Here is a 6,082-nt window from a genome sequence, read left to right as displayed (position 1 = left end):
AAGGATATTCTAAGGCTGGAATGTAAAAGTATAAAGCACGACTTGTCATGTATTTGACTAAAGAAATTCTAAGTCATTTTGAATCTGTTGCAACTTTTGTCAAAGGCAGCATCGTTCACCTTTGGCAAACCCATCACATCTCCGACTACTGTCCTTGATACTATTTATTTTGATCTTGCCTTTGTCTTCCAGGAAACATCCTCATCCTCTTTCTCACGATGGTTTCCTTCTGCTCCCATCTGTCAAGAGGACGGGAAATGATATTTCAGTGCAATGCACTGAGGGAATGTATAATTCATTTGGAAAGTTTTGATGTCAAAACAGTACTTTAAGATTCACATTAAATGATTTAGCCAAGCAAATAAAATTTGAACCAATGCAAAATGCCCTTAACAATAAAATAGCTGACTGTGACTAGCATCTCCAGCGCTCATTTGTGTAATTGTAGAAATGATAATTGGAGATAAAAGTAACTAAATTTTTAGTATTGTTTCTTAGATTTCAATTTTGATAATAAAATAATTATGGTAAAAACAGCATGATAGTTCTAGGAAGAAATACTCAATTTAAATAGTAAAGAATAAAAGTATTTTCCTCTGAATTGCCACAACTTGTTTCTTTTCTTCATTGCTCCTCCCTCCATCATTCCTTCACTCCTCTGCTCCTTCCCCACCCCTCCATTTCTTTCTTGTCCTTTCATGAAAAATACATTGAATGATTACTATATTCAGTATAAGGGCTGCCATTGTCAGCCTGCCTAGGGACTCTCACTCCACATCCCTTCTAAGTGTCTCCTTCCATGTCCCTAAAGTCCCTGATGCATTCCCAAGCCAAGAAGCAAGCTTGTCTCTGCTGCAAGTGCTTCCTCCTCATCTTCTCTCTAAATCTCCTCTCCCAAGTCCTTTCCAGCTTCCCACACCTCTCAGCTGCACCCTTCATAGATGGGGCAGGGAACAAGTAGCGTCTCCTGTTTAGATGACACTGTTCCAAATGGAACAGCACAATTGATGTACACAGTGATAGAGCTGATCTCAGAAACATCTTGCTGAGAAAGGCAAGCATGCCAAATGAGTCCATGCTGTTTAATTTCATTTGATTTGTTCGTACTCACCAGAGCAGATCTGCCCCAGAGAGATGGGGGGCAACTTCACCCCAATCTCAGCATGAGAAGGCACATGGACAAGAGCCCAGCACTGCTGCGCAGGACCATGGCCATAGCAACGAAAGCATATCTGCTGCTTCTGTGATGGACCATGGAGAGCATATCATCTGCTGCACCAACCAGTGACATCGTGAGGCTTTTATTACTACAGAAAACCTGACTAGTACAAGGAAACAAAGAGGTTCAGGTGAAATGGATAGATTTTCAGGAATGATTTTTCTGAGGTGGTGAGAAAGACAATGATTTACTACTCAAATGCTTGTCTCTGTTGAAGGTATAAATTAGCAAAGGGATGAATGTATGCAAAAATAGTGGCTTATGTAATATAGTTAGTTATATTTATAGATATTGACATGTAGTAAGAGACAGTGACATGCACATTTATGCCATTCAGACATGGAATGAACTGGAAAATACTCTGCATATAGGAAAAACAATTCGTACTTGTGAAATGCAGAAAGCTCCATGACAGATGTAGTCTATTTCACCCTCATTTTTGGTTCTATTATTGCTACTTTGTTAAGTACCACCAAACAAATTTCTATTTTGTTAACAACGTGTTTCCTCACTCAGAAAAACTTGATTAAATGCCTTAATATAAAGTCACACTCTTGCCTCCTCTCTATGATGTTAGCGATGTTATTTTACTTCAATTAGCGCTAGCCACTCTTAGAAAATACATTTACATCAAATCTCTTACATTCAGGTTACAGATGGATAACTCCAACATTATGAGTCCTTTATGGTATTTTACTTCTTAGAGGAAAACCACAGTTTCATTGTTTTTATATTTTTGTGATGGAGCAAATGTAATTTTAAACAACATAAAAACATTGCACTAGTAATAATAAATGAAACAAGATATTGAAACATAGGTGGAGTTTTTATCCTATTTGAAATATTAACCTGATTTTGAAGTCCCTTAATAAACCAAATGACTGATATCTATCATCACCAACATGAATAGCGCTCTTGGAATGTTTTGAGTTTCAGGCCCAAATGGTGCAATGATTCGTGGATTCGCCTATCTAAAATGGCTCATAGGTATCTAACCATGCTCTAAGCTGAACTCATTACCTTTTCTAAACCCTCCTCTTCTTTACTGAAGGTTGATCTGGAGATCATTTTAGTTAACCTGAACAGATAATTACAATTCAACACCATTTCTTATGCTGTCAAAATTCTAAGAGATCTCTCTGAGTTATAACCATTTCCTAAATACTGTCTAAAACTTCCTCTTTATTGACCACTGCTACCACTCATAAATTTCTTCACTTCTAACAGCATGCATTTCTGGGTAAATTCCTCCCTCTATTTTCTCACTAGCACTGAAATAATATTCTAAAATAAGAGATCATTTTCTTACAATCATCAATAAATAACCTCATACAATTTCTACAATTCTTACTTTAGAACTTATGTGATTCATGATCTGGTTCTTGTCTACCCGTACATAATTATTTATCAGAAACCATAATTTAGGACATACACCACACTTTGACCTTATATGACTGACATTTATTGAATGGAAAGTCAACAAATTTGGAAACAACTCTTCTACAGGCACATGATCCTTTTCCTCAACCTTTTTTGTTATGTCAGCATTGCCTTGGCAGTGTGTTTTTTCTCTATTTTTTATGTTGTTTTACTGTAATCCTCTTCAAGAACAACATCCCTACTTTTATCTTCATATTTAAAACAATTTGATATTGTATGCACTCTATTTCTTTTGTATATTTTCTGGCATTCCTCACTAATGTGTACACTGTGAAGCAAGACTACAGGGATTTTAATGTTTTGCTCATTACTCCAGTGGTCCAGTGACCAGTAACTATGTACTGAATGTTGAGTAAATTTAGGCATGGAGGAATGAATGTCAGAACCCCCAGTGAAATTTTAATAAGATTAAGGAATATGTGCTGTTTGCTCCATACATTTTCAATAATATATTCAGAGTTTTCAGTCATTGTTTTACAGCTTTGAACTTTAATGAGAGTGTAGAAGAATTATTTTCTAAGAACAACTTTTTTTACACATTGTAATTCATATTTATAGCCTGTAGGAATTTTCAGCTAACTCTACAAAGAGCATAGAATTAGATGTGTTTGGGGATTTGATTTCACTGATTGGTTGTTAATCTGATTGACTTTTCTGGGCTTTATGTAGCCATGAAAACCAGTTTCTGCTGTTTTTAAAGGCTAGAAAAGTAGTGAAAATAATTCAAAGCCTTCCAAAGGTATATTTTCTCCAAATTTGTCTCTATATAGTTGGCTACAAAAGGCTCTGGCGTCTTCCTTTACTTAAAAAAATAATCTTTTGGCATCTCATTCAACTATAGCCTTGTTATTTTGTGATATTTTATTCTTCAGATTACTGAGTTTTAATTAGACTAACAACTTAAAATTAGGATTTTTATTACTATAAGTTTTCCTACATAAATCTAATAGGGTATATTGACTAAAAACACAGGATTAGAAAAAAATAGGTTTAATATTATAAATTTCAGTGTTAACACTCATATTTGAATTTGCATTTATACTATACAGTACAAACTAACTTTTTACCTATTTGAACTTAGTTCTTTGTAATGAAGTCAACTTTTTTTCAGGTATAATTCTTCATAGTAATCATTTAAAAAAAACCTTAACTATATTATTTAACACTAATTATGAAGTTTATGTTAAGTGAATTCCCACTGGGAAGGTGAAGAAAACTAAAATCCTTTGAAGTTGAGTGACTTAGCAGAACATCGGAAAGAAATTATCTAAGCAGGGACTGAAATACAGGAATTTTCACTGCAAACTAAACACTTTTTCTGCTACAAATTTTCCCTTTGTAATATTTACAAATAAGATTTGACTTATTATTTGAACTGTATAAGAACTTAACTTTATTATAAATATAATACTATATTTGAATCTATTTTATTCACTTGTTAATAAGGGTTAGGAAATCAATTACAGTGTAAGATCAAACATCACTAGCAGAAAACAAAAATATTACTAATAATGGCACAGCGATTATTATTAGTTATTATGAAAAATTAATTGAGGAAGCGCTGAAGTCCAGTAGAATGGAGCTCTAACTTTATGTGTTCCAGCAGGTTTAAATATTATCAACAGATAATTTATGAAAAGTGGCAACAAGTGTTCATTAACCAGGTGTAACTTTACCCTCATCGGGTATTTGGAAATGACTGGAGGCCTCTTTGCATTGTTACTAATAGGCTGAGGGCTGAGGCTGCTACTGACACCATGTGATTGGAGGCTAGGGAAGCTTCTAGATATCCTACCACATAGGACAGCATCCCACAACATTAAACTCCCCAGTATAAATTGCCAATAGTGTTGAGATTGGGAAATCCTGATGAACAGAAACAATAGAAGAAAATTAAAATAAAAAACATATTGTACTGCTACAGGACAGATGAGTCATATTATTCAAAGTTCACACAACTGAAGCAAACTGGTGTTGAGATTATGGGAGTAGAATTTGCTCTTGAGTCCTTTAGGGATACCAGTTCCAGAAACATCCCCAGCATCCGCAAAGACACTAAGACAAAGCTTGCAGTGCAAGGAGTTTCTGTGGAAGGCAATCCCAGTATTCACTGGGAAGGAAGAGCAGTAGATAAAATGTGACTGTGAAGAATGCACCCATGGAGAGCACTTGAAACTAACTCCTTCCAGAGCACTCTATCAGACAATGACAATCATGTGTCTCAGATTTAACACAAAGTAGAGGCCAAGAAACTGAAGTGTGGATATCTCAGTTCCTATCAGTCAATTCAAGAGACCTGGCCCCTTAGTAAAAAATTTCCTGTATAGGTGGATGCCTTCCTTCAGCTGCATTGCCCTTATTGATCCAAGTCTCCATCTGCACCACTCAGGTCACATCCAAGTCCCTTTTGCATGTTACAACCTATTTGCTACCCGAAGACAACCAGAAATATGGAACTGGCTTACATAGCCTGTAAGAGTTGCCTGTGCCTTTCTTCCCAGCTTCATGATCGTGATCTGTGACATCATAGTTTGAAATCTACTGTGATGTATTTGCACCATGGAAACCAAGAAAAGTTACAGATTAGTGCTTCCTTTGAAATTCTGAGGACTGGTTGTTAGACATTTATCCACATATCCCTGGAGATAGCTCTTAGGTCCAAGGTCTTTCCAATAGCTTGTCATATCCACTGCCTGAGGAAGGGTATGGTATGATCCAAATGCATTTGCTAGATTTATTCCCAGTTGCTTATGATTGGTTTTCTTTAATCCTATAAAATGAGATAATATTGATATTAAACATAGCTTTGTATCATGCATTTTACGAATCTTTTAATAAATTTCTTTTTAGAATTATCAGAAAAAAATAACCGTTATGCATCTTGCTTTGTATCAACTACTTAATAATTTATTATGTGAACAGAGTTACAAGTTAATGCTCCAGTATGATATGAGAGAGGAAATACTAATCAGGAAATGTCATTATCTTTTCTGGAGAATGAGAAAAAAAGTTTGAACTTTATTTTTATTGCCATATTCCTGGTGAAATAAAGCTTTAGTAGAAGAAAGAATCTGTTGAAATATAACTTAAACTGAATTTGAAAATCACTCACCCTTAATAAGCTAGGAGAGTCTGCAGTGTCTTCTTTAATTCCTTTAAATAATTTATCATATGAATTTCCCCTGCCTGGAAGTTATATAGGGTAAGTTATGACTTTTTTTTTCTTCATATGCCCTTTAGCTTATAACTACATCAAAGATAGATGTGAGCTGCTCAGAATAAATGCCTGTTTCAGAATTCATGCCATGTTATTTTTAAAGATGTTATGTTACAACATGGTTTATTTGACAAGACCACATGATTTATTTTAAGAGGTGAAAATAGCATATTCAACATTGGCTTTGATTTTCATTTTTGCATTTA

At 34.9% G+C, this 6,082-nt stretch overlaps 1 long non-coding RNA gene across 1 annotated transcript; it reads right to left on the bottom strand.

The window, feature by feature from the left end:
* Window positions 1–156: 156 nt before the first annotated feature.
* On the bottom strand, window positions 157–5,183 carry LOC119260984 (uncharacterized). Its single transcript, XR_005128877.2, has 3 exons — window positions 5,125–5,183; window positions 1,112–1,322; window positions 157–239 (listed from the first exon to the last, which is right to left on the bottom strand). It is a non-coding gene; the product is annotated as an uncharacterized LOC119260984 (long non-coding RNA).
* Window positions 5,184–6,082: the final 899 nt, after the last annotated feature.

The sequence above is a fragment of the Talpa occidentalis genome, unplaced genomic scaffold (assembly GCF_014898055.3).
Source record: "Talpa occidentalis isolate TD23 unplaced genomic scaffold, MPIMG_talOcc4v2.1 talOcc4.6, whole genome shotgun sequence".
Classification (NCBI taxonomy): domain Eukaryota; kingdom Metazoa; phylum Chordata; class Mammalia; order Eulipotyphla; family Talpidae; genus Talpa; species Talpa occidentalis.
The sequence above is the reverse complement of the archived record's forward strand: the minus strand, read 5'-3'. Positions and strand labels throughout refer to the sequence as shown.